Raw genomic sequence first — 27,009 nt, forward strand, 5'->3', positions numbered from 1 at the left:
GAGGAAATGATTCATCCTGGCGCCTAAGGGGATTGTTCACAAGTAGACTATATTCCCCCAAATAACTAAACTGGAGAATTTAGAGACCACATTAGCTAGATCTTGATATAAGTGTTCTGATCTATCAGCAGACAGTGACAGTGTTCTAGTAATAATTAATAGTAGTATTATTTGGACTAATACAGATGTACCTATTAACCCTGTACATTATCTAGTGATCCCTCCTGACCGTTGTCCATTCACAGTCTAATGTATTCAAACTAATGTGGATGTATCTTTGTAACCCGTTCAGGGGTCCTGGGGAGCACGGACTAGAAAATGAATAAATAACTAGGGGAACCAGAAGGTCAGAATAAAGAAAAATTGTGGCTGGTAATTGAACAAGCTAAGCTGCTACCCCTATGGACAGAGAAGGGAGACATGCATGCAAATGAGAAGCTTCACCTGATTTGAGCCAAACGTTTTGAAGAGAGAGAATTTCCTACATAGAAGGAGCTGTAGATCTAAGAGATCTACAGTTAATTAAATCCCACTTCAAGGAATATGGGGGAGGCCTAGGACACGGGACCAAATACCTATTCCATAGAAGGGGGACAGTTTCCCTAGAAAACCGGAACTGAAGAAGTTGTATTAGCATCAGCCAAATTCATGCAGACTGAAAACCATGTGTCAAAACCCAAAGAAAAGACGAAAGAAAGCATATGGTGGACCAGAGGAGCAAAAAAGGCTATGATACCTCAGACCTGCTCATTCTTGTACCTTATTATAGTTTAGCCCATTGTTCTTCCATTTCCCTCATTCGCATCCTCCCATTTGGTGAAAGTCACCATTTCTGAAATTCAGGAATCTGAACTTTGTCTGTCCTCCTCTCTCTGACGGTAACTGGTATTTAAGTAGGCACTCGCCCAAACATTAGACATGCCGAATATTAAATCTTGTGTCACTCCTTCTTCCCTGGTGTGTTCTATCATCATTTGTCAGAGCAGAGCCTCTTGAGGCATCCATGATTTTTCTCCTTTCTGATTCTGCAGGTGGGATACCGTAATTCACATCCAGCAGAGTAAAGTCTCCTAGTAACACTTCCTTTCTTTCACTGCTTTGATCAGATCTCCATCCACATCCCCCTCTATTTGAGTCAGGGATCTTTAGACAGAAATGCCATCTCCTCTTTCCAAGATGGTCCCTTTCCTTTCTCTTGCAGTGGCTTTACATAAAGAAGCTACAGATTTTCCAAATCTTATAGGCAAGATTTTAACATAGGAAGCCACAGAGGCACATATAACTTCTGGAGCAAGCAAAGAAGGCAGAAATTTCTTATTTTGTCTTTAAAAAGGTATAGGCTGAAAAAAATATTTAAGCAATATACAACATTTACAAGAACAACACAGGTAAAAATAGTCTGCAGACAGTTTAAAAGCAAACACTGCCAAGTAATGAGATATATATATACAGTATATATAAATGTAGCCAAAAATAACTTAGCTGTTAGTAGATCTGGCTCTCTCTACGCAAAAGCTGCAGGGGTGTGGGTGAGAGTTTACAAACCTGTTCTTACTGATTTTCCAGCAGTCTCTATGCAGCAGCCACTCCCCTACAATAAAGAGGTGACTATGGCCATTAAAATTTAAATGCGGTTACTGAGAGGCTGGCACAATATGGAAAAATCAGCAACTATAATAACCAACTCTTATTAAGAAGGCACCGGGGAAACCAAGGATTTAAAGGGCCAAAGCAGGGCCTTCAAATCCAGACTAGAGAGCATGGTCATAGTACAAGGCCAAAGCAGGGGAAACCGTATGGACTAAACTTCATCAAATTAGAAATAGACTTCAACATAGGAAGGCAAAGACACAGATTACTTTTCAAGCAAGAAAGGACTTTGGAGGGGTTTTCTCCCCTCTATAAAGCATATTATGAAGTCCTTCATACAAACAACCTTGGATAAGCCTGATTAATACACTATGAACAGCTGTGTATGATTTTTTACTTTCTGGAAATTTTATTTTGAAATGTTGTAACACAGAATTTTAGATTCTTTATCTTCTGTTTTTGGGGGGGGCAGTGTTATTATTCCCTTGTCTCATTATCTTTGGTGTTGGTTTTTAATCTGTGTTTCAGATTGTGAATGATGAGATCAGAGAAAGTCCCCTGACTCTTCCCACTGGGAAGCACTCGTGAAATAAACATTCTCCTTTCCTGGATGGATAAGAAAAATATTCTGGATGATTTCACACAAACCACAATACAGAAACCAACTCATAGAGACTATTCTCAAGATTTTGGAAAGGGGGGTGGGAAATACAATTGTTATTTTGTTGGATCTGACAACAAATCATGGGAGGCTGGTGGAAGAGCTAAAAGCAATAGCAATGGCAGGGAGAGTGCTGAGATGGTATCATTTTATTTATTTTGAGTATTTATATACCACTTATAGCCTAAGTGGTGTATATTCAGGTGCTCAAGCATTTTTCCCTATCTGTCCCAGTGAGCTCACACTCTCTATCTAATGCACCTGGCATTAAGTGACTTGCCCACGGTCACAAGGAGCAGCGTGGGATTTGAACCCAGGGTGCTGAGGCTGTAGTTCTAACCACTGTGCCATACACTGTCTCCTTGGGTAAATTTAGCTCTGCCCCATGGCCGGGAAAAGGGGGCAATGTCTGCAAAGCAGTATATACTAATGATCAAAGTATGGGAAACAATATTCTAGATCTAGAAACTGTGATGGAAGAAGATGAGTTGGATATAGTGGCGATCATGGAGACGTGGTTCATGGATGTAGTTATATTGGGCTATAATCTGTTCAGGAAAGACAGGGTAGGAAGAAACGGAGGGGGAGTAGCGTTAGATGCTAAAGATCATATTAAAGCCACACAATTGCAGGATCTGCAAGGCAAGGAAGAGGCACTGTGGATCAATTTGGAAAAAGGGAATGGTGAATATAATTACATTGGTGTACAGGCCTCCTTCACAGACAGAAGAAGTAGATAGAGATTTAATAGTAGACATTCAGAATGCAGTCAAACCTTGGTTTGCACGCATAATTCTTATTCCAGAACTCTCTATCCTCCACATACAACTTGCTCCTAGGAGACATCAATCTCCACCTCGAAGACCACACATCCAAACAAGCAAACGAAATACTCTCATACCTCGACGCCTTATCCTACCAGATCCTCAATCCGGAACCCACACATGAAAAAGGCCACCAACTGGATATAGCAGCATTCACGCCTCATAACCTCCACACACCAAATATTCACATCACCAATGGTACCTGGCATCCTTCTCTTTGGTCAGACCACCACAAATACACCTTCACAATCAACTGGCCTCAAAATAACATAAAACCTATGCCCCAAAAAACAACCTTCAAATCTAGACAGAAAATTGAACCAGCCACATTCTGGGAAAAAGTGGACCCTGCAATCGACCCCACTGACCCTACGGACTTCATAAAACACTGGCGCACCCTAAGTGAAGCAACCTTGAACGAGCTAGCCCCAGAAAAAACCAAACACAGAACCTGCAGACCCTCAGACAAGTGGTTCGACTCCAAACTCCACCTACTAAAAAGGCATTGCAGGCAACTTGAAAGATCTTGGAGAAAAAAGAGAAATGACCAAACCAAATCCGCTTGGAGAACCCAAATCAAACTATATAACATCAAACTTAAGGAAAAGCGCAAAACATACTACACTAAACTAATTGGCACAAACAACTCCGACACAAAAACACTCTTCAACTTAGTAAAAAAACTTACGGACACAAACCCATTCCTTGCCACTCAAGGCAATAAAACACCAACAGCTCACCAATTAGCAGACCATTTCAAACTCAAGATCATCAAAAACAGAACAACCTTCAACAACTCAACCACCACACTCGACGAGTTAATAACAACCCCCACAATGGAAGAAGCCATAACTGCAGACAGAACATGGACCACCTTCCCAACTCTACAATGGCCTGATTTGAACCGACTATATAAAAAATACAGCCACACCTCATGCGACTTGAACTACTGCCCATCGTATCTACTCACAAATGCCTCCCATAAATTCAAAACCAGCCTCACGCAGTGGATACAAAGCACTCTCATAGAAGGCCAATTTCCACAAGATCTTGGAGAGATCATAATCACACCCTTACTGAAAGACCAAAAAGGTCCAGTAGACACACCTACCAACTATAGACCTATCGCTTCGATCCCATTATATGTCAAGCTGATTGAAGGACTTGTGGCTCAATACCTCACCAACTACCTAGCTGACCACAATATACTTCACTCATCTCAATCAGGATTTAGATCTTACCACAGCACGGAAACACTACTAGCAACACTACTGGACATAGCCCGACAACACCTCAGTAAAGGACACAGGATCCTAATTATCCAACTAGATCTTTCCGCTGCCTTTGATCTAGTTGATCATACCATACTACTCCAGATACTTGATGCAATAGGGATCTCAGGGGTGGTTTACAACTGGTTCCAAGGATTCCTTAAAACAAGAACGTACAGAGTTAAGATAAACGATATGAAATCTAACCCATGGTCAAATCCACGCGGAGTCCCGCAGGGATCTCCACTTTCACCCATTCTATTCAATCTCTACATCTCCTCCCTTGGTACCACTCTTGACAACCTAAAAGTAACATCATTCAGCTACGCAGACGACATAACTATTCTCCTCCCCTTCGAAACCCAAGACCACACCTCAACAGGACACCTGGAAACAATACTGAACGAAGTAGAAAAATGGATGACAAACCACAAATTAAAACTAAACTCGGACAAAACCAAATTCTTAATGCTCGAAACAGACAAAAACCCATCCATAACAGACCTGGAAATTAAAGCAATCAAATACCCAATCCAAACCTCCCTCAAAATCCTGGGAGTGCTGATAGACAGATGCTGCACTATGCAGACTCAAATCAACAAAACTACCCAAAAAGCATTCTTCACAATGCGCAACCTAAGAAAAATAAGGAAATTCTTTGACAAAGAACACTACAGAATCATTGTACAATCCCTGGTACTAGGTCTTGTGGACTACTGCAATATCCTATATCTACCATGCCCTACAAACATGATCAAAAAACTACAGACCGTTCAGAACACAGCTCTCAGACTAATCTACTCCCTCGGAAAATATGACCACATCACCAACGCCTACCTAGACTCACATTGGCTACCGATTAAAGCCAGAATTCAATTCAAACTGTACTGTCTAATCTTCAAAGTTTTCAACGGTACTGCACCTGCCTATCTAAACGATCGCCTAAACCGTAACCTTCCACCCAGAATAAGAAGAACACTGACACCATTCTCATACCCACCACTCAATGTCACTCAACGCATGCAGCAAAACTCGAACCCTCCATCACTAGATTGTTAACCTCAACATCTGACTTCAAAGCATTCCGTAAAGAAATCAAAACGCTGCTCTTCAAAAAGTATTTACAATCTACCTAATCTCCCTCTCCTCTTCCACCAACCAGGTTTGCTCACTCCCTGGCACCATACCATCAATCGACAAAAAATACATATAAAAAAATAATAAATAAATAAAAAAATACCTGGAACCTAATTCACCCTACCGAAACCGATTACCTACCAACGTATGGAAACAGAATATTTGATATGTATAGTAATGTAACCTGATTTATCTTCCATTGTTATTATGTCTACACACTCACTCTGTCATTAAGTCTATACCAGGGGTGTCAAAGTCCCTCCTCGAGGGCCGGAATCCAGTCGGGTTTTCTGGATTTCCCCAATGAATATGCATTGAAAGCAGTGCATGCAAATAGATCTCATGCAGATTCATTGGGGAAATCCTGAAAACCCGACTGGATTCTGGCCCTCGAGGACCGACTTTGACACCTGTGGTCTATACCATCAATCTGTATTCTCCAATGTCATGTACCCTCCTGGAAATGTCCAGCTCTCTTCTTATGTAATCCGCTTTGAACCGCAAGGCACAAGCGGAATAAAAATCACTAATGTAATGTAATGTAATGTAATGTAATTCATTCCAGAAGCATGCTTGTGATCCAAAGCACTTGTATATCAAAGCAAATTTCCCCATCGGAAATAATGGAAACTCAGACAATTCGTTCCACAACCCCAAAACTTTAATACAAAGTACTATACATACTTGTATTGCAAGACCTTGCTCATTTAAAACAGTCACTACACTCCTGCAGCATCAGAGAGAGAAGAACCATCGGCTCAATTGTGATGATGTGACGTGTGTATACTGTATGTACTCATATTGCAAGACTTTGCTTGTTTAGAACAGTCACTACACTCTTGCAGTGTCGGAGAGAGAACCATTGTCTCAGTTGTGATGTGGTTTACAAGATATTGGTTGTATATCAAGTTAAAATTTAATAAAATGTTTTGCTTGTCTTGCAAAACACTTGCAAACCAAGTTACTTGCAATCCAAGGTTTTACTGTATATCTAGAAAAGGGGAACTTTTATTAATAGGTGATTTTAACATGCCGGATGTTGATTGGGATATCTCGTACTGCGGGGTTTTCTAGAAGTAGGGAGATCCTGGATTCTCTACAAGGAGAACTGTTCCAGCAGTTGGTAATGGAACCCACACGGGATGGGGTCATACTGGACTTAGTACTTACAAACAGGGAAAGTGTTTTTGATGTTACAGTGGGTGATCATTTGGCATCCAGAGATCACTGCATGGTACGGTTTAATATTAAGATGGCTATAGAGAGGGCTCATTCAAAAGTAAAGGTTCTAGACTTGTAAAAAACTAACTTTGAATGGATGGGGGATTACGTCAAGGAATTGTTGTCTGGTTGGGAAAGGTGATGGCGAAAGCTGGAATGCTAGGTTGCATAGGAAGAAGTATGGCCAGTAGGAAAAAGGAGGTATTGATGCCCCTATATATGGGGCTTTGGTATATGGGGACAGACTTAAAGATCTAAATCTGTATACTTTGGAGGAAAGGCAGAAGAGGGGAGATATGATAGAGACATTTAAATTCCTTTATAATGTAAATGTAAAGTATTACATGTGGGAAACAGAAACCCGAGGTACAACTATACAATGGGAGGGATATTATTAAATGAGAGTACCCAAGAAAGGGACTTGGGGGTAATGGTGGACATGATAATGAAGCCGACGGCACAGTGCGCAGCGGCCGCTAAGAAGGCAAACAGAATGCTAGGCATAATCAAGAAGGGTATTATAACCAGAACGAAAGAAGTTATCCTGCCGTTGTATCGGCGATGGTGCGTCCACATCAGGAGTACTGCATCCAATATTGGTCGCTGTACTTTAAGAAGGACATGGCGTTACTCAAGAGGGTTCAGAGGAGAGCGACGCGTCTGATAAACCTTTCATATGCTGAGAGATTGGAGAAACTGGGTCTCTTTTCCCTGGAGAAGAGGAGACTTAGAGGGGATATGATAGAGACTTACAAGATCATGAAGGGCATAGAGAAAGTAGAGAGGGACAGATTCTTCAAACTTTCGAAAAATAAGAGAACAAAAGGGCATTCGGAAAAGTTGAAAGGGGACAGATTCAAAACGAATGCTAGGAAGTTTTTCTTTACCCAATGTGTGGTGGACACCTGGAATGCGCTTCCAGAGAGCGTAATAGGGCAGAGTATGGTACTGGGATTGGACAATTTTCTGCTGGAAAAGGGGATAGAGGGGTATAGATAGAGGATTACTGCACAGGTCCTGGACCTGTTGGGCCGCCGCGTGAGCGGACTGCTGGGCACGATGGACCTCAGGTCTGACCCAGCAGAGGCATTGCTTATGTTCTTATGTTCTTAAATGCGCATGAGTCGAGTCTCATTAGAAAGGAAACTCTGCAATGAGAGGGCATAGGATGAAATTAAGAGGTGATAGACTCCGGAGTAATCTAAGGAGATACTATTTTACAGAAAGGGTGGTAGATACATGGAACAGTCTCCCAGAAGAGGTGGTGGAGACAGAGACTGTATCTGAATTCAAAAGGGCCTGGGATAGGCATGTGGGATCTCTCAGACAGAGAAAGAGATATTGGTTACTGTGGATGGGCAGACTGGATGGGCCATTTGGCCTTTATCTGCCATCATGTTTTTATGATTCTATCTTGTCAACGACTTCTTTTATATGCAAGAGCTATGATATGTTATCCATGGTATGTTTCCTGCAAGTTATGTTTGCTGGGTATAATAAGTGTTTTTAAGGGAAGGTAAAGTACGGGTAAATGGGGAGGAAGGGATGGCTAAGTTGTAATTTGGTAATGTTGTTACAGGTTGGAATCTCAAGACATTATAAATCTAATATGTTCTCCTCTATTGTCTTATGATGCTACTGTGAAGCTTTTATGTTGTGTGATTTTTTTTTTTTTTTTTTTAAGAAAGTGTGTTGCTTTAGCTACAAGAATCCCTGATGCAGCAGCTCAGACTACTATGAAACACTGACCACGTTGGAATGCTTGCATCAGAGGCTTTTTAGTTAATTTGATTGAATGAATTTTTGCAACTTATACATTTGTAAAATGTTTCTGTGGGTTTTGAATAAAAGTATTGCATAGTAATGTACGTTAAACAGATACTGAGGGGAGGTATTTGGGTTTTTTTTTTTCCAACCAATGAATAAGGACAGCCTGTTCTAAACTCTGAGGCTTTTTCCTACCCCAAAGATGTTTGTTGAGATAGTATTTTGAATATTTGAACTCTGAGGTTCATTGTAGTGGATGCATGACAAATTGATTGATTTTGCTGTGTTGGCTGAACTGTGATTCCAAAGTTAATAAGAAAGCAATGAGTTAACATTTATAAACAAACTGATACCAAGGACCTTGTCTGTTATAAGTCGTACAATGTCTTTTTCAATAGCTATTTTAGGATTATAGAAAGAGTTGGCACACATTTATTCATTCTTCAGATTAGGTACCAGCTCCTGTCACCTCACATCCAGTGCTGGACCACCCTTAAAGTTTCAATGTATGTCATGTAAACCCATCTCTAGATCTTTATTCAGCACGACTGGTCTATCTGAGCTATTCACTGTCTGTGCTGAAACCTGTACAAACTTCCTGTCAAGAGGAAACAAGCCTTGTCCAAAAATTCCTTTCCATGGGTGCCAAGAATCAGAGAAGCCAAAATAAACAAAAGCCAGAGGAGATTGCAGGTATAAGTATACACATACTTTCCTCCAGAGAAAATACCAGCACACCTTAAGACATGCAGACATTTCCTGCTTTCCATATGTGTGTTTTATAAATCTTCAGTCTGGCCCCACCCCGGAAACCTCTCTAATCAGATCAGAAAAACTTAGCTGGCATGCAAGATGAGGCCCTCATAGACCATGGCGGGTCCCCACGGATTTTTTGATGAAATTAGCAACTATAACTGAAAAATAATCATTTCATCTTTGATGGCACGATCTATGGCCAAGTACCAGGAGTAGCAATGGATGCTTCATTTGCCCCTTCAATGGCCAATTTGTTTATGGCAGAATATGAGGAGCGTTGGGTATATCCTGCCAAATGCTGGTTTTGCTACATAGACATTATTTTTGTAATCTGGACAGGAACAACAGATGTCATTCATCTATTAAATTTGATTTTGCCTACCATCTCCAACAACTTCCTTTTTTGGTATACTCAAAACCCACCGATTGTAACATGTTCTTGAGCTACCAAAGTATGCACCCTGTACAACTTAAGGATAGTTTACCTGTATCCCAGATTTTCCGATTTAGACGGATCTGTGAAAATAGAGAACTGTATAAGAATAAAGCAGTGGACCTTAAAGAAAAATTTAAACATAGGGGATACCCTAAGAAAGTGGTCATAAATGGGCCCTTTATAATGACAGGGAGATGCTGCTACAATCTCGGAACAGAATGAATGAACAACCACCTCTAAAATATATTATATTGTCACATGAAATTTCTTCATCAGACACAATGCAAGCTGTCATTTGCAAGAAATCAAAATCTGTCAGACAAATTATGTAAGGCAGATGTATGGGGAGAAAAAACAACACAAGATAATCAAGGTTTTACAAAATGTAATCACTGCTCTATCAGTGCCTTAACTATTGAAGGCACAGTAATAGATTGGGATAAAGGCAAGCAAAAGAGAAACTTGCTCTTTGAAAAATGCAATTTAAATGATATATTGGACAAACGCAGTGGCGTACCAAGGGGGGGGGGGGCGGTGCGCCCCGGGTGCCAGCCCTGAGGGGGTGCTCCCGGCCTTGCCATTCAGTCCTCCCCACCCCCGAAGGACCGCTCGCCCCACTGACCTTCCTGCACCACCTGTGAAGCAGCCCGCAGCAGGATCGCAACGTCAGCGATCCCTGAGCTGCTTGGGCGCTGCTTCCTGTGCCGCGGTCCCGCCCCTCCTCTGACGTCAGAGGAGGGGTGGGATCGCGGCGCAGGAAGCGGCGCCTAAGCAGCGCAGGGATCGCAAACTTTGCGATCCTGCTGCGGCTGCTTCATAGGTGGTGCGGGGAGGCCAGGGGGGCGAGCTGTCCTTGGGGGTGGGTCGGGGCATCAGGTCTTCAGGGTGGGGCGGGCGGTAAGGCAGGCAGGCTTTCAAGGGGGAGGGAGTGACAGGCAGGCAGGCAGGCCTTCAAGGGGGGGGGGACAGGCCTTCGGGAGGGGTGTGCAGGCCTTCAAGGGGTGCAGGCCTTCAAGGGGGAGGGACAGGCCTTCAAGGGGGGGCAGGCAGGCCTTCAAGGGGGGGTAGGCAGGTCTTCAAGGGGGGGACAGGCCTACAAGGGGGTAGGACAGGCCTACAAGGGGGTGGGACAGGCCTTCGGGGGGGTGCAGGCCTTTGGGGGGGGTGCAGGCCTTTGGGGGGGTGTAGGCCTTTGGGGGGGGTGCAGACCTTTAAGGGGGTGCAGGCCTTCAAGGGGGGGGACAGGCCTTCAAGGGGGGAAAGGCAGGCAGGCCTTCAAGGGGGGGACAGGCCTACAAGGGGGGGACAGGCCTACAAGGGGGTGGGACAGGCCTTCAAGGGGGGGACAGGCCTTTGGGGGGGTGCAGACCTTCAAGGGAGTGCAGGCCTTCAAGGGGGGGTGCAGGCCTTCGGGGGGGTGCAGACCTTCAAGGGGGTGCAGGCCTTCAAGGGGGGGCAGGCCTTCAAGAGGGGGACAGGCAGGCAGGCCTTCAAGGGGGGACAGGCCTACAAGGGGGGGACAAGCTACAAGGGGAGGGACAGGCCTTCAAGAGGGGGACAGGCTTTTGGGGGGGTGCAGGCCTTCGGTGGGGGGTGCAGACCTTCAAGGGGGTGCAGACCTTCAAGGGGCGGACAGGCCTTCAAGGGGGGGACAGTTAAATTATACTTTTTGGTGGGAATCTCTATGTCATACTTTTAAAATGGAACGTATGATGGCCATACAACAGGGACATTATAGAAAATTTATGGATGTTTGGGAGCCATTGACAAAATTCTGTAAGGAGTGATTGGTGATTTTGCCCTTTGATCATACACATCTGGGGGGGGGAGAGATACTTTTAATTTGAGTGCAATTGTTGGATATGTAGAAATGGGGGGATGATATATGTATTTGTCATAAGTATGTATAATATGTTGCACTTATTTTTGGTTTTAAAATGAATAAAAATATATATTTTTTTAAGTAAAGATTTATTTCTGGTCAGAGTTCTCCTCTGCCATTTACAGCAATGCCTTTAGCATAAATACATTCTTCTGGTGCTTAAAATAAAAATAAGGTTTTCTGGTTATCAATTAGTGAATCCAAAAGCTTTCTCCTTAGAGGGATTTGTCTCTCTGTTCAGAAACAGTTCACTTTCTTCATCAATATTTCTTCAAAACATACTATTGTTTTAGGTTAAGGCCTTGGAGAGCCTAGGTCTAAGGTACACCTCAACCTTTCACCATGCAAACAGTTTCATCTCTTCATTTACGCTTCTCAGTCAATACCAGACAATGCCTGTATAACCTTGAACTATGTACCACTGAGCTCAGGCAACTCTTAAGCCCAGCGAAGAGGAAACAAATATGATTGGTTGTATCAATATGATTGGTTGTACCCTATATGATTGGTTGTATCAATCCCTCCCAATTCCCCTTCAAGGATTAGTATTTTCTTAGTATCTGCCTTGGATCCAGTTCACCAAGCTTTGGTACTGTTTCCTTCTCTTTGCTACTACTGCTGGTTTGCACAAGTCTTCTCTATATAAGACAGTTTAAAAGTTTGTTATCACAATCTCAAATAAATCAAGCAAATCTCTGCTTGAAACTTCACATACTGCCATATGCACTTCTACTTCACATTACTGCACTGCAACTTTTAAGTAAGAACACTCATGGCCGTATTGTCATTCACTTTCATGCAGCACTTGAGTCCCAGATAGACCTTCAGGGTAAACCTCACTATCCTCAAACACATCAGGATTTCCCTCTGAATAAATGGATGGGTGATCTTAGACCATCTCTTTCTAGATAGTTCACCTCCTGGTTCCAAGGAAATCTGTACTCCCTTTGCCAATCCAGTTAGTTGGTTCTTGGGACTAGATTGGGCTTGCTTCCTAGCCTCCTTCCCTCAAAATGGCTTGTGCAACTCCCTCCTCCCCTCTCACTCTGAACCTTGAGTTGTTTAACTACCCCACCATGTTTATATGATCTCCCTATTGGCTGGGGAACTCTGGGACTTGGAGTTTTGCCTAACACAGCCTGTTGATTAGGAGAATATGTTTCATTCCCTACACTGTTCCTTTGCTTAATGTTTTTTTTAGGATAACTGGGTTTCTTCCCCCTTCTTTAAAACACTGGAAGTTTGTTTATGGAAGGGTAAATAGGCATTAGTATCAGGAAACCTTCTTTCCAGTGACTATTCTGGCTTAGAGGAAACAACCTTACTACATCTGGGTTTGGGCACTGGTTTGTTAATTCTGGATTGCTGTACTGGAGCAGGCACTGCCTCCTTCAGATTTGGTTTTGCCCTGTGCGCTTAGTGTGCACCCAGAATTTTCCCTGCCACAATACACACAACACAACAGAACAGAAAATATCTTATAGAAGACCTTCTCTGCTCCTGTGATTCCTCTAGAAATCATGCCCTCTGACTGTGTGATTTTTATACATATCTACTGCCTCTGATGTTTCCTTTCTCAGTTGGAAAAGGTTGCCCAGAGGCTTGGGCACTTTTCCATGCTTGGCAAGGGTGCTCTGATTTTTGTTTACCTTGCCTTCTTTGTCAGATTGTGCAATGCTTTATGGTTTATTCAGTACTTTATTCCACCTGTTATACAATGTATATTTAAGCAGTTTACACATCAGTTAAATAATATAAAAAAATAGAAAAGAAAAGGAATGCTGTAATAAAATAGGACAGTGTGTATTAAATAAATTGATCAAAATAATCAGCAAATACCCACTCCTATATCCCATCCCCCCCACTCTCCCCACCAGCATACCCCCTACACCAGGGGTGCCCAATACGTCGATCACGATCGACTGGTAGTTCGGGAAAGCAACGCGAGTCGATCGCGGAGCATATCCTGGGCTCCGTGATAGACTCATGTTGCCATCCCTATCTCCCGGCCAATCAGCCTTCCTCTCCCTGACGTCCCCCAACACCGCCGCAAGCTCTCCCTGCAGAAGCATCAGACCAGCATTCCTCTCCCCAACGTCAATTCTGACATCAGAGAGGAAGTTCTGGGCCAGCCAATTGCTGCCTGGCTGGCCCAGAACTTCATCTCCAATGTCAGACGGGGAGCAGAATGCTGGTTAGCACGATGCTTCTGCAGGGAGAGCTTGGAGTGGCGGTGGCTTGGGGATCTGTTCCCTGATGGCGGTGGCAAACCTAGTGGCTTGGGGGAGTGCAGGGAGAAAGAAAGAAAGGGGACAGGCAGAGAGACAGAAAGAAGGGGGGCAGGGAGACAAAAAGGGAAACAGAAAGAAAGGGGGAACAGGGAGACAGAAAGAAAGGGGGCATGGAGAGAGAGAGAAAGAAAGAAAGGGAGACAGAAAGAAAGAAGGGGGCAGGGAGAAAGAAAAAGTTGGGGGAGAGAATGAGGTCTGGATGAGAGGAAGCATACAGAATATTGTTTCTTTTTATACTTTAATATAATAAGTTCAGTATTACATTACATTACATTAGTGATTTCTATTCCGCCATTACCTTGCGGTTCAAGGCGGATTACATTCCAACTAAAAAACAGGAATTACATACAAATTAAAGGAATAGAATAAAACTATTCGAGGCTTGTGTGGATGGGATCAGATGGTTTGCGGGGATGGAGACGGAGGCAAATTTTTTTCCCCGTGTCGTTCTCTAAACTCTACCACGAATCGATTTCGACTACGTGCAGGCGAGCGGGGTGTCAGTCAGGTTGACGTAGCCGTCATAATACAAGCGGGCGCGGGGTATGGCTCTCAAAAGAAATCTTAATCGTTGTACTACTGATTTTTAGCTCTTTTGACTAATGAGTTTTCCTACCACTGTTCTAGGTCAATAACCACCCAGACAATTCCCCTTTATGATCAGACATACTGTATACCCAATAACAAACCCCCCTAAACCACACCCATTCCACAAAAAAAACTTACCCTAACACTCGGGGGCTGAACCTACTCAGTCAGTGGCATAGTGAGGGGAGGCAGACTGCTCCAGGCTCCATCTTCATTGGGTGCTGGCCTCCTCTCCATGGGACCAGGATGTGATGTCAGAAGGGTGCTGAGGCCGGTGCGCACAGGAGGTGGAAGATGCTGCTCATGCTGATGAGCATTTCAAGAGGTGTGGGGATGCTCAAGCGGCGGTGATGCCAGGTGCCAACGCCCTGGGTGCCAGCCTTCTCAGCTACGCCATTGCTTGGAGTCCGGGGGCTGCAATTACTCAGGCTTTTCCTCTAACCCTAACACATACTTGGGTTCTCCCTCAATCCTTGAGGGCTGCACATAGTGCAGTCACTCCCAGAGCAGTTTTGTTTCAGGTAATACTGGGGGAGGGGGGCGGGAAGGGGACAACTGTCTGGGGGCAAAATTGTTCAGGTGGGGAATGTGGATGAGAACTGTCATAAAAACATAACAATGGCCATACTGGAACAGTAATAATAATAATAATAATAACTTTATTCTTATATACCGCCAACAATCTTGCGACTTCTAGGCGGTTTACAATGAAGAGAAACTGTGCAGACATCAAATTACAGAGTGTAGCAGTGAATATCTGATAGTAGCAACAATGAAAATAATAACAACAGTTTATATACTGCAGGACCGTGAAGTTCCATGCGGTTTACAATGAATTAGAAAAATTCCATAAATTGAAAGGAACATTCATAGTTAGAGATTAGAGGTTAACAGTTTACAAGATCTAATTTGGGGAGGGATTGCGATGGGGGCTATTGTCCTGATTCGTCACCTAGGTATTTCGAGAACAGGTATGTTTTTAGGTGTTTCCTAAATTCACCATAATTGTTTGTGTGTGTAATTAGTTTTTCCAAGTCTTTGCCCCATAAGGCTGCTTGGTATGATAGAAGTTGTTGATGGTGTCTCTTATATTTGCATCCTATGGCTGGTGGGGAAACGAATTTCTGGTGTGCTCTTCTCTCATGTCTGTTGGTTGGGAATGAGAAGAGGTCTGTTATGTATTTAGGGGCTAGACTGGATAATACTTTGAAGCAGAGACATCCCAGTTTGAACTTCGTACGTGCCTCCATTGGCAGCCAGTGCAGGAGTCGGTAGGAAGGGGTTATATGATCGGACTTCTTCAGTCTGAAGATTAACCTGACTGCTGCATTTTGTATCAGTTGTAGTCTCTGCATTTGCTTCCGGGTGATTGCCAGATGGGTAATGTTGCAATAATCAAGGTGACTTAGTATTAGGGATTGTACCAGAATTCTGAATGCTGAAGCGTTGAAGTATGCTCTAATGGACCTAAGTTTCCAGAGAGTAAAAAAACCCTTTCTGACTAGGGAGTCCACATGGTCTTTCATAGTTAGACCTTGATCCAGTATTACCCCCAGAACCTTCATTGTAGGTTGAATAGGGTAGTTAAGATTGTTAATGCGTAGTGGTGTTGTGGTGATATGTGGGTGTGGCGAGGCTATGAAGAATTTAGTTTTATCTGAATTAAGCTTCAGTTTGAATTCTGTGGTCCATTGTTCCATCAGGTTTAGCGCTTCTGTTGCCGTGGGGGTGATTTCGGAGGGTGACATATTAAACGGGATAATGATTGTAAAGTCATCCGCATAACTGAATACTTTTATACCCCGTTGGGCCAGCTGCATGCCTAGTGATGATATATAGACGTTAAAGAGTAGTGGGGATAATGGAGACCCCTGTGGAACGCCTGATGGGTTTCTCCATGTTTTAGAGAGGTTGCAGTTGAAGCGTACTTGATAGGTGCGGGTCGTAAGGAATCCTCGGAACCAGTCAAATACCTCACCTCCGATGCCGATTGCGTCTAAACATTGTAGCAATTTTTTGTGATCCACCAGGTTGAAGGCCGAGCTCATGTCAAATTACATGATTAAGGCATTATGGCCCTTGCTGAATAAGTTGCGTAAGTATTCTAGGGTCGCTGCAATCACCGTCTCAGTGCTAAACAGAGGTCTGAAGCCAGACTGGGTTTCATGTAGTAGTGAGAACTGATCAAGGTAGTTCATCAATTGGGTATGTACTAAACCTTCCATTATTTTTACGAAGAATGGAATGGATGCTACCGGTCTATAGTTGGTTACAGATGTTAGGGATTGTTTACGATTTTTTGGGATTGGGGTGATTATAATGTGACCGTTATTCGTTAGGAATTTTCCGTTTTTGAACTTATTGGTCAGATAACTCCACAGCCCAGTATCCTGTTTCCAACAGTGGCCAACCCAGGTCCCAAGTACCTGGCAGAAACCCAAAGAGTAGCAGCATTCCAGAGCTGAGATTGTGATGTCATAATGCCTCATTCCACCAATGCCTAAGAGCCAACCTCAGCAATTTGTTTGTTTATTTATCACCTGCCCTTATCCAGGGCAAGTTACATATTAACATACAAAATAAAACATAGCATTTATTGTACAAATCACATAAAACCCCCAACTAAAACAAACTACATGCATACATATAAAATCAAATTGCATATGACATACACGTCGCATCAATGACTAACGTCTTTTAAGGCTAAGAACTGGCCAACTCTATCATACATCAAAAAGTAAAATAGCACATTGTGATGTCACAATGGCTCAATTGTCTTAGACTTGGCTCACAAAAGAATATAAGAGCCAGCTGATTAACTTGTTTGTTTGTCTTGCCTGTTTAGATGGTAAGCTCTTTCAAGCAGGGACTGTTTTGTTACTTTTTGTGACTCTGTCTGTACAGCACTGCGTGCGTCTGGTAGCACCCCTGAGCTGTCTCTTCTCCAAGCTAGAGACCTAGCCGCTTTAGCCTTTCCTCATGGGGAAGTTGTCCCATCCTTTGTATCATTTTCATCGCTCTTCTCTGTACCTGTCCGGGTAGTTACTGACCTGATACTTTCCACGTATGTAAAACTTGTCTATTCACAGACACACAGTGCAGTAACATCTCGTATTACACACTGGCAAGAAATGTACCTCATCCTAACACACACACTGACACTTTGGGGTCAGTATTCAGCCTCTGACCACTGTAAATTGAACCTAAGCTGGACATTTGATGCCAGAACCATGTCTGGGCCACCAGATATGTGAGTTCCAGGTGATATCCAGTGCTGGTGCCCAGAACCTAATATGGTCAGTGACCACGTAACGACCAGCTGCTCCCCAGCTGCTCCCCAACTGTGCCCAACATGAAGCAGTTAAGTTCTCTTGAGTACCTGGGAAGGGGTTTATTTAATTTATATTTTGATAGGCGGCTATAGCATCAGAGGGGATTACAGTTCTTTAAGCATCATAGGTACAAACCCTATAGGGAACTTTAAAAAAGCAACCTATCAGCACAGTTATAGGCAGCGTAACACTTTTTTTTTGCTTGGGGGGCTCAAAAGCTGTGCCCAAGCTCCCCCCAGACCCCACCCCCATAATAATAGTACCAATTATAAACACCATTTCTTCCCTTCATTTTTCATACACACAAAATTCAACTACACAAAGCAGACTATGGGCTCCTTTTACGAAGCCGCGTTAGCGGTTGAACGTGCGTATAGTGCGCGCTAAACCGCCAGCTGTGCTAGCCGCTACCGCCTCCTCTTAAGCAGGTGGTAGTTTTTTGGCTAGTGCGGGGGTTAACGCGTGATAAAAAGGAACGTGGCTTCGTAAAAGGAGCCCTATGTGCAGAGAAAAATTGTAATGAACTACTAGCTGCTTTTCAGAGAGGTCAAGGCAGATGACTTTAAAATCTGCTATGTCACCTCAGTAACTGCTACAGTGCCAAAGAAGAGCAACACTGGGTCAGAGCAATGGCTCTTCTGGCATAGTAGCTTCTTTCCTTTGTTTGGTAACTATTTCATTTGAATAAATAACATACATTGAACAAATTGCGAAGTGTTGGGAATTCTTCAGTGCCCACTCTCAACACAAATCACTGCAAAAATACAGTAGGCAGCAGGATAATGGTCTTCACTAATTTTTAAGTTGGGGCTGTTTCGAGTCCAAAAAAAGTTGAAGGAGAGCTGACAAATAAATATCTTTCTATTCGTGGCCAGGACACCAATCAAAGGTTTTGGACTTCCGTCCCCACCAGAATCCCAGAAAACAGAAAAAAAAAACCCTTTTCAAATACAAACCCACAAACGCATTGCCAGAGGATGTGATAAGAGTGGATAGCATAGCTGGTTTTAAGAAAGGTTTGGACAAGTTCCTGGAGGAAAAGCCCATAGTCTGTTATTGAGAAATACATGGGGGAAGCCACTGCTTGCCCTGGATCGGAAGCATGGAATATTGCTACTCCTTGGGTTTTGGCCAGGTACTAGGACCTGGATTTCGACCGTGAGAACTGGCTTGATGGACCGATGGTCTGACCCAGTAAGGCTATTCCTATGTTCTTATGAAACCCTAATATGCCAGACTCTGCACACAGTAAACTACAAAAGAAATATCAAGAAATGCATTTCTTCCCGAACAGTTCAAAATATAAAAACAACAGATGTAAATTTTCAAAATTGACATAGTTCAATCACTAAATTGAAAATGAAAAACATTTTTCCTACCTTTGTTATCTAGCAATTTTATTTTTCTGATCATCTTGTTCCCTCTGTGCTCTTAAATCTGTTTCCAAGGCCTCTTTATGCATTTCCTGTATCTTTCCTCTCCTTCTTCACCTCTTCCACTACATCCATCTTTGGAATTGATTTTCATATTCAGTTTTCTTCCATTTTCTGCATCCATCTCAAATCTATCTACTTTTCCATCTCTTCCCTCCATGTACATGCACCATCTCTTCCCCTTCCCTCCATCTATGTGCACCATCTCTTCCTTCTCTTCTCTTCCCTACCCCTTCATCCATATGCACCATCTCTTCCCTCCTCTTCCAATTCCCTCCAACCATGTGCACCATCTCCTTCCCCTCTTCTCCATCCATGTGCCCCTCCCCCCATTCTTTCTCCTCTCTGCTCCTCCCATTCAGATCTCTCTCTTCTTCCTTCCTCACTACCTCCCCTCCCCCCTGGCTCCACTGAATGACCTCCCCACCCAGTTCCAAAGCCCCCTCACCACAAAAACTACAAGGTCACCAGCATGGCAGCTATTCTCTAACACTGCCTACAGCCTCCTCCTCATGGTTTCTTTACTGTGGTCTGCCCAACCACAAACAGGAAGTTGCTTGACAGGGGGGTGGACCATGGCAGAAGAACAGTGCAGAGGAGGACACCAGCAGCGCTGGAGAATTGTTGTCACACCAGCACCATCCTTGTAGTTTTTGAGGCAAGGGAGGCTTTTGAACTCAGTGGGGAGCTGTAAGCCACATAGGAGGTCCTACTGCAAATTTTGAAGGGGGGCCATGCCCCTCACCTTCTGACTTCTAAGAGCACAATGTTTCATTAATTCACACCAAATGCTACTTCATACCAGCACAGAATGAAAGGAAGTTTACAGAGATATTTTCTCTCATTGAGTGACCTCCAGTGGGGTTTTATTATCTAGCTCATCTCTAAATCTTGGTTCTGATTTGAGAGCCCCATTCCTTTCCCTACCAGCATCTCCCCATTTATACCTCCTTTTCCTAGGGTGTTCAGCAGCTCTCCCCTCCCCTAGAGTATTTAGTGACTTCTCTTCCCTTTGCTACCCCCTCTGGAGTGGCACCAGCTATCTAAAGACAACTCATTCATAGTGGTCATTGCAATGCCTTGAGCATCCACCCAAACTCAAAGATCACCAGGTTCACCCTTTCTAAAACCGAGGGAGATATGTCTTGGCAGGCCTTAGCATGTGCTAATGCTCAAAGTCCATCCTGGCTACAATGAGTCTTCTGTAGACATGCTGACTACATATTGATGCTGCCCTGAGTTGATGCCTAGTTCATCTAATGCTCAGCTTTGCCTTCTGAACAAAAACAAATAGTTAATAAATGTAAAGAAGTCTGAGGTTGTATGGGTCAGAAAGCCATGCTGCTCTGTGGTTGCATCTTCATTACATTTGGGAAACATGAGTCTTCCAGTTTTACCAGTAGTTCATAGCCTAGATGTCTAGGTGAATGAACATCTGGTCTTTAGATCTATAAGGTTGTAGCAGTGACATTCTACAGATTGTGGTTGATATATGCTTTTGCAAAAAAAAGGTGGTCCTGCCGATTTTTCAAATGGTTTTACAACTTCTGCTACTCTAGCTCTTCAAGTGGTCCCAGCTTGTTTTAGATTATGACATTTATTGTAACATGGAGGGACGTAATCAAAACAAACGTCTAAGTCCGTTTCGGGGCTAGGGCACTAGTCGTCCAAAGCATCCAAAGTCCATTCTTGAAAAATATGTCCAAAATTTTTTTCCCAAAAATCGTCTACTTCTACGTCCAGCTATTTGATCATCTAGACCTCTAGTACATCTATCTTTATACTAAATTCTCATCCAAAAAATTATCCAAGTCCCAAATGCCTAGAATCATACCTTTTGGAAGTGGGAGGAGCCAGCAAAGTGATGGCTGACCACCCAGACATGGCAACAGAGCAGTGGGGCACCTTACAGGGCACTGCTGTGAACTTCATAAAAAGGGTACCACATAAACAGCTCACCAGAACTGGTTGACTCACAATACCCACCTGTCTACAACCCTTATAGCTGCAGGTGGCACCTATATGGCAGTAGAGTAGGGTTTTGGTGGCCTCACATTTTCCAAAATAAATGTAGTGGTTAGAATGGCTTATGGGCCTGGCTCCTCCTTTCTATGGTTCACTAGCCCATCCCCCAGGCTATTTAAGAGACCTGTGTGCAGCTCTACTAGGCTTTCCTATACAGATGCTGATGTTTTGGAGACAGGTATGTACGTTTTTATTCCTATCTTTGCAGGGGTGTGGGGGGTCAGTGAACACTGGGGGGGGGGGGGTCTTTACTTTGCCTCTGCAGTGGTTATCTGGTCACTTTGGATACCTTTTTGGAACTTATACTTGTTTTGTATATCGCCTAACTCACAACATATAAGTTTCGTCTAGGCCAGGGGTGTCCAATGTCGGTCCTCGAGGGCCGCAGTCCAGTCGGATTTTCAGGATTTCCCAATGAATATATATGAGGTCTATTTGCATGCACTGCTTTCATTGTATGCTAATAATCTCATGCATATTCATTGGGGAAATCCTGAAAACCCGACTGGATTGCGGCCCTCAAGGACCAACATTGGACACCCCTGGTCTAGGCAGTCTCATCAAACATTCCATTATCCCTGCAGTACGACTAAGTCTAGTTCAGCTCATGTCCCGCTGAAATTCTGCCCTCACCACTCCTCCTAAAACGCCTTTTTAAGCTCTGGGCGCACAGCAGGATTCAGAGGCCTAATAAGTCTCTGGATACATTTAAAAATCCTTTTTGATTATCGGCACTTGGATGACATGTCTTTTAGGTCATCCAAGTGCCGATTGGGGTGGGTTTTTAGACGTATTTCTGTTTTGATTATAAGCCCCATAGTAAATGACAGCAGATAAAGACCTGAATGGTCTATCCAGCCTGCCCAATAGTTATATGCATTATAAATTCATAATTATATTAAATTGTCTTTTTTGTTAGTTATTTCTGGGCCATTAACTATAAAGTCCACCCAACACTGTCCTTACTGGAGTTGCCATTGAAGCTCAGTCCAGCCTATCCAGTCCAGTCCAGCCTGTTTGTTTGTGGGATACAGACCGTGAAGTTTGCCCAGCACTGTCCTTATGTTCCAAATTACTGTAGTTTCCATTGAAGCCCTCCGTAGCCCATTCTAAGCTGAGTTATCATATATGGGACACATGCATGTCTGCTTTGTACCGGTCTTAGGTCATCAATTTATACCATTCATTTTTCAATCATAGATCCTGTGTGTTCATCCTATGCTTTTTTGAATTCCATCAATGTTTTCCTTTCTACCACCTCCATTGGGAGGACATTCCAGGCATCTAACACCCTCTCCGTGAAAAAGAATTTCCTAACATTACTCCTAAGTCTATCACCCCTCAACCTCAATTTATGTCCTCTAGTTTAATCATCTTCCCTTCTCTGGAAAATATTTGGTTCTATATTAATACCTTTCAAGTATTTGAACGTCTGTAACACATCTCCCTTGTCCCTCCTCTCCTCAAGGGCATTCAAATTCAGGTCTTCCAGTGTCTTCTCGTACATCTTTTGGTGAAAATCCCCTACCATTTTCTTCACCTTCCTCTGGACTGCTTCAAGACTTCTTATATCCTTCTCCAGATAGGGCCTCCAAAACCAAACAAGTGTGGCCTAACCGAAGACCTGCTGGTTATGCCTCTCTATATACAACCCAGCATCCATCCTACAGCCAATGCCATGTCTATCACCCCAAGGTCCCTCTCCCCTTATATGCATATCAGCCTCTCACCTCCCAGTGCATACGACTCCCTCAAATTCCTACTTCCCAAATGCATCACTCTGCACTTCCTTGCTTTGAATTTTAGTTGTCAGATGTTAGAACTTCTAACTTTTGCAAATCCTTTTTCATGTGTTCTACTCCCTTTGGGGTGTCCACTCTGTTGCAGACTTTACCGTCTAATCCTTTGGCAATATCATTCACAAACATATTGAACAGAATCGGCTCTAGCACCTTTCCTTGAGGCAATCCACTACTCAACTTTCCTTCCTCCAAACAAATTCCATTAACCATCAACCTCTGGCATCTGTTAACCAGTTTCTAATCTAGTTTACTACTTTGGGCCATAACTTCAACCCATCAGGTTTATTCAAGAGCTTCCTATGAGGAACCGTGTCAAAGGCTTTGATGAAATCTAAGTAAATTACATCCAGTGCATGTCCATGATCCATTTCTCTGCCCAGTCAAAGATTTCAATCAGGTTCATTTAGTAAAACCATGTTGCCTTGGATCTTGTAACCCATTAGAGTCTAGGAAATTTGCTATCCTTTCCTTAAGCAACGCTACAATTATCTTTCCAATAACCAAATTGAGGCTTGCCAGCCTGTAGTTTCCTGTTTCATCTCTATGACCACTTTTTTGAAGAGGGACCACATCCACTCTTCTCGAATTCCATGGAACCTCTCCCATCTCTAATGACCCACCAGAACCTCTCTCAGCTCCCTCAGTATTTTGGGATGGCTTTGTCCATAATGGCGTACTAATGGGGGTGGGGAGGTGTATCGCCCCAGGTATCGTCTGCATGGGGGGCATTGATGTCTGTGTCTCTACTCCTCTCCGCCCCCATGTACGTCTTTGAATGTTCACCAGCACAAGCAGCATCTTTCACCTGATGCTTGCGCCAGTCTTGGCTCCCTTCTGATGTCATTTCCTGGTTGTGGGACAAGGAAGTGACATCAGAATGGACCGAGGCTGGCTCGAATAGCAGGTGGAAAATGCTGCTCATGCTGGTGAACATTTAAAGAGATATGTGGCTGCAGGGGGATGCTCAAGCAGCAGGGAAGAGCTGGGGGTGATTGGCACGGTAATGCCGGGCGCCACTGCTGCAAGCACCAACCTCCTTTGCTACGCCCCTTTTTATCCACCTTCAGTTTTTCAAGTTGTTCATAATGCTTTCTTCCATGAACAGCACATTATCCACTCCTTTGTCACAAATAATTTTGCCAACCAATCGGATTTTCTTCTGTGAACACAGAAATATTTGTTTAGTACGTTTGCTTTTTCCTTATCACCCTCCACATGGTGGTTCGTAGCTTCTTTCAGTCTTGTAATTCCATTTTTTGTCTTCCTCCTTACACTAATATACAGTACCTACAACATTTTTTGTCTCCCCTTTTTACATTTCTAAGCATTTTCTCTTTCGCCAGATGTCTCTTTCTCTCATGGTTTCCTGTCATCCAGTGTTTGAAAGTTTAAAACCTGTACACAAATGTGCACATTACACAAGCTCTTGTGACCAAGACTGGTTTGTATACATGATAAGAACCCAAGCGCTCTGCAGATCTGGACTGTACAGGAAGCTAGCAAGAAGGAAACGTTGCTCAAGGAAGACCACCTTGAAACCTGTTTGAAGTATGCGAAGGAATACAAAGAACAAGCTGTGTGCTTTGATGAAATTAAATAATACTTTGCATTGAGGCCAAAAATGTGTAACATTTGGCACAAACCTAGTATGTAATGAGTATGTTTTGGGTGGTATGATTTGTAAATCAAATGAAAAAAAGAAGTCACCCAGAGAATACTATAGGGATATTCTCTGTTATGGGGATGTTTCTAGTCAGCAGGGACTGGGGAACAATGAAAAGAGAAAAGGACAGAGAAGTCCTTGATGAAAGCTTGATCCTGTACTAGTCAGAAATGTTCAGGGGGATTTTACTTGGCTCTAGGCAGAGGGTTTCTTTTTGGCTATTCCTGAACTGTATCAAATTTACATATGTTTTGCACATGCAAATATATTTACCTAAATATTACTCTGCAAATTATATAAGCCACTAGGCCAAACTAAAGCCTTTTACAACATTCAAGGTTACATTTCTTTGATTAATTGCCTAAAGCAAGGCCATCAAGGCAGTGAACATTACAATACAATCCAGCCAAAGAAACAGAAATACAACATACAGTAGTTTTCTGTAGAGAATTCCCATGACCATAGTAATTGGAAAAGAGGGTGGCAATTTTAATAATACATTGATGTGCACAAAGTTTGAGTTTAAGAAACTATTAAAAACCAATTTGTTTGGCCAGGTCTTTTTTATAGGGTGTGTTTGGTTACCACAACAACTGACAGTAAAATTCTACTGTGGGCGATATGATGTTCATGCTGTGCTGGTATATTGACTGTTGTCATAGATACATGTGTTTTTATAATGGAATCCACTTAGGAAATAGGCAGACTATAAATATAATAAATAAATAAATAGGAATGTGGAGGAGCATAATCAAAAGATACATCTAAGTCTGATTTGGACGTATGGTGCTAGACACCCAAAGTCGGCAGCGGGAAAATATCCATTCTCAAAAAATATATCTAAAATATTTTGGGGGGAGAATCATCTATCTGGACGTCCAGGCTATTCTTTGTCCAGGCCGACAGGTCATCTATCTTTATACCACATTCTTGACCAAAATTTCATCCAAGTTACAAATGCCTAGAACATGACCATTTAGATATGGGAGGGGTCAATCTTGCAAAGGTTCAAGGGGAGATCCGGAAACTACAGACTGCTGAGTCTGACCTTGGAACCAGGAAAGATAGTAGAGGTGCTGGTAAAGGACCGCATCATTGATCACCTTGACAGACACGGCCTGATGAGGACCAGTCAGCACAGTTTCAGCAAAGGCAGATCTTGTTTGATGAACTTGCTGCACTTCTTCGAGGGAGTAAACAGGCGGATAGACAAGGGCGACCCAGTTGACATTGTATATCTGGATTTTCAGAAGGCGTTTGACAAGGTTCCACATGAATGACTACTTCGGAAAATTACGAGCCATTGAATCGAGGGTAAAATACTCACGTGGATTAAAAACTGGCTGGAGCATAGGAAACAGAGTGGGGGTAAATGGACAATACTCGGACTGGAAGAGCGTCACCAGTGGGGTGCTGCAGGGCTCGGTGCTTGGACCTGTGCTTTCCAACATCTTTATAAATGATCTGGACATAGGTACGACGAGTGAGGTGATTAAATTTGTGGATGATACAAAGTTATTCAGAGTAGTGAAGACACAGGGGGATTGCGAAGATCTGCAATGTGACATAATCAAGCTGGAGAAATGGGCATCGACATGGCAAATGAGGTTCAACGTGGATAAGTGTAAAGTGATGCATGTCGGTAACAAAAATCTCATGCATGAATACAGGATGTCCAGGGCGGTACTTGGAGAGATCAGGAAAGAGGCTTGGGAGTTCTGATTGACAAGTCGATGAAGCCGTCCACGCAATGTGTGGCGGTGGCGAAAAGGGCGAACAGAATGCTAGGAATGATAAAGAAGGGGATCACGAACAGATCGGAGAAGGTTATCATGCCGCTGTACCGGGTTTGTGAAGTAACACAAAATAATTAAGCCTGATTAGATGGGAATGAATTGTATTTTCCTAATTTCATTATGTGATTTCTTTTTGGGGGGAAATCAGTCCCAATAATGTAGACTTGAAGTTTTAATATGATGGGGGATTACTTTATGTTTGAATTTCTGTATTACCTGTATTTAGAAACATAGAAACATAGAAAGATGACGGCAGAAAAGGGCTACAGCCCACCAAGTCTGCCCACTCTACTGACCCACCCCATTAAGTTTGAGTGCTAATGACCCAGCTCCTTAACTTGACCCTCGCAGGGATCCCACGTGGATGTCCCATTTATTCTTAAAGTCGAGCACGCTGGTGGCTCTGATCACCTGCTCCGGAAGTTTGTTCCACTGATCCACCACCCTTTCTGTGAAGAAATACTTCCTGGTGTCACCACCAAATTTCCCTCCTCTGAGTTTGAGCGGGTGCCCCCTTGTGACCGAGGGTCCCTT

At 43.2% G+C, this 27,009-nt stretch overlaps 1 protein-coding gene across 2 annotated transcripts in view; it reads right to left on the reverse strand.

Annotated features, from left to right (window-relative positions):
- The window catches only part of ARTN (artemin), a 77,575-nt gene extending 64,991 nt beyond the window's left edge, over positions 1-12,584 (reverse strand). The window contains exons 1-2 of one of the 2 annotated variants that reach the window (XM_033915297.1): positions 12,463-12,584; positions 9,713-9,743 (exon numbers count right to left, since the gene is read on the reverse strand). The gene's annotated coding sequence lies outside the window, so the exon portion shown is untranslated. The remainder of the gene's footprint in view (positions 1-9,712; positions 9,744-12,462) is intronic. The other variant, XM_033915298.1, reaches the window with a different exon arrangement.
- Between the last annotated feature and the right edge of the window lie 14,425 nt (positions 12,585-27,009).

This window comes from Geotrypetes seraphini, chromosome 12 (genome assembly GCF_902459505.1).
Source record: "Geotrypetes seraphini chromosome 12, aGeoSer1.1, whole genome shotgun sequence".
NCBI classification, from domain to species: domain Eukaryota; kingdom Metazoa; phylum Chordata; class Amphibia; order Gymnophiona; family Dermophiidae; genus Geotrypetes; species Geotrypetes seraphini.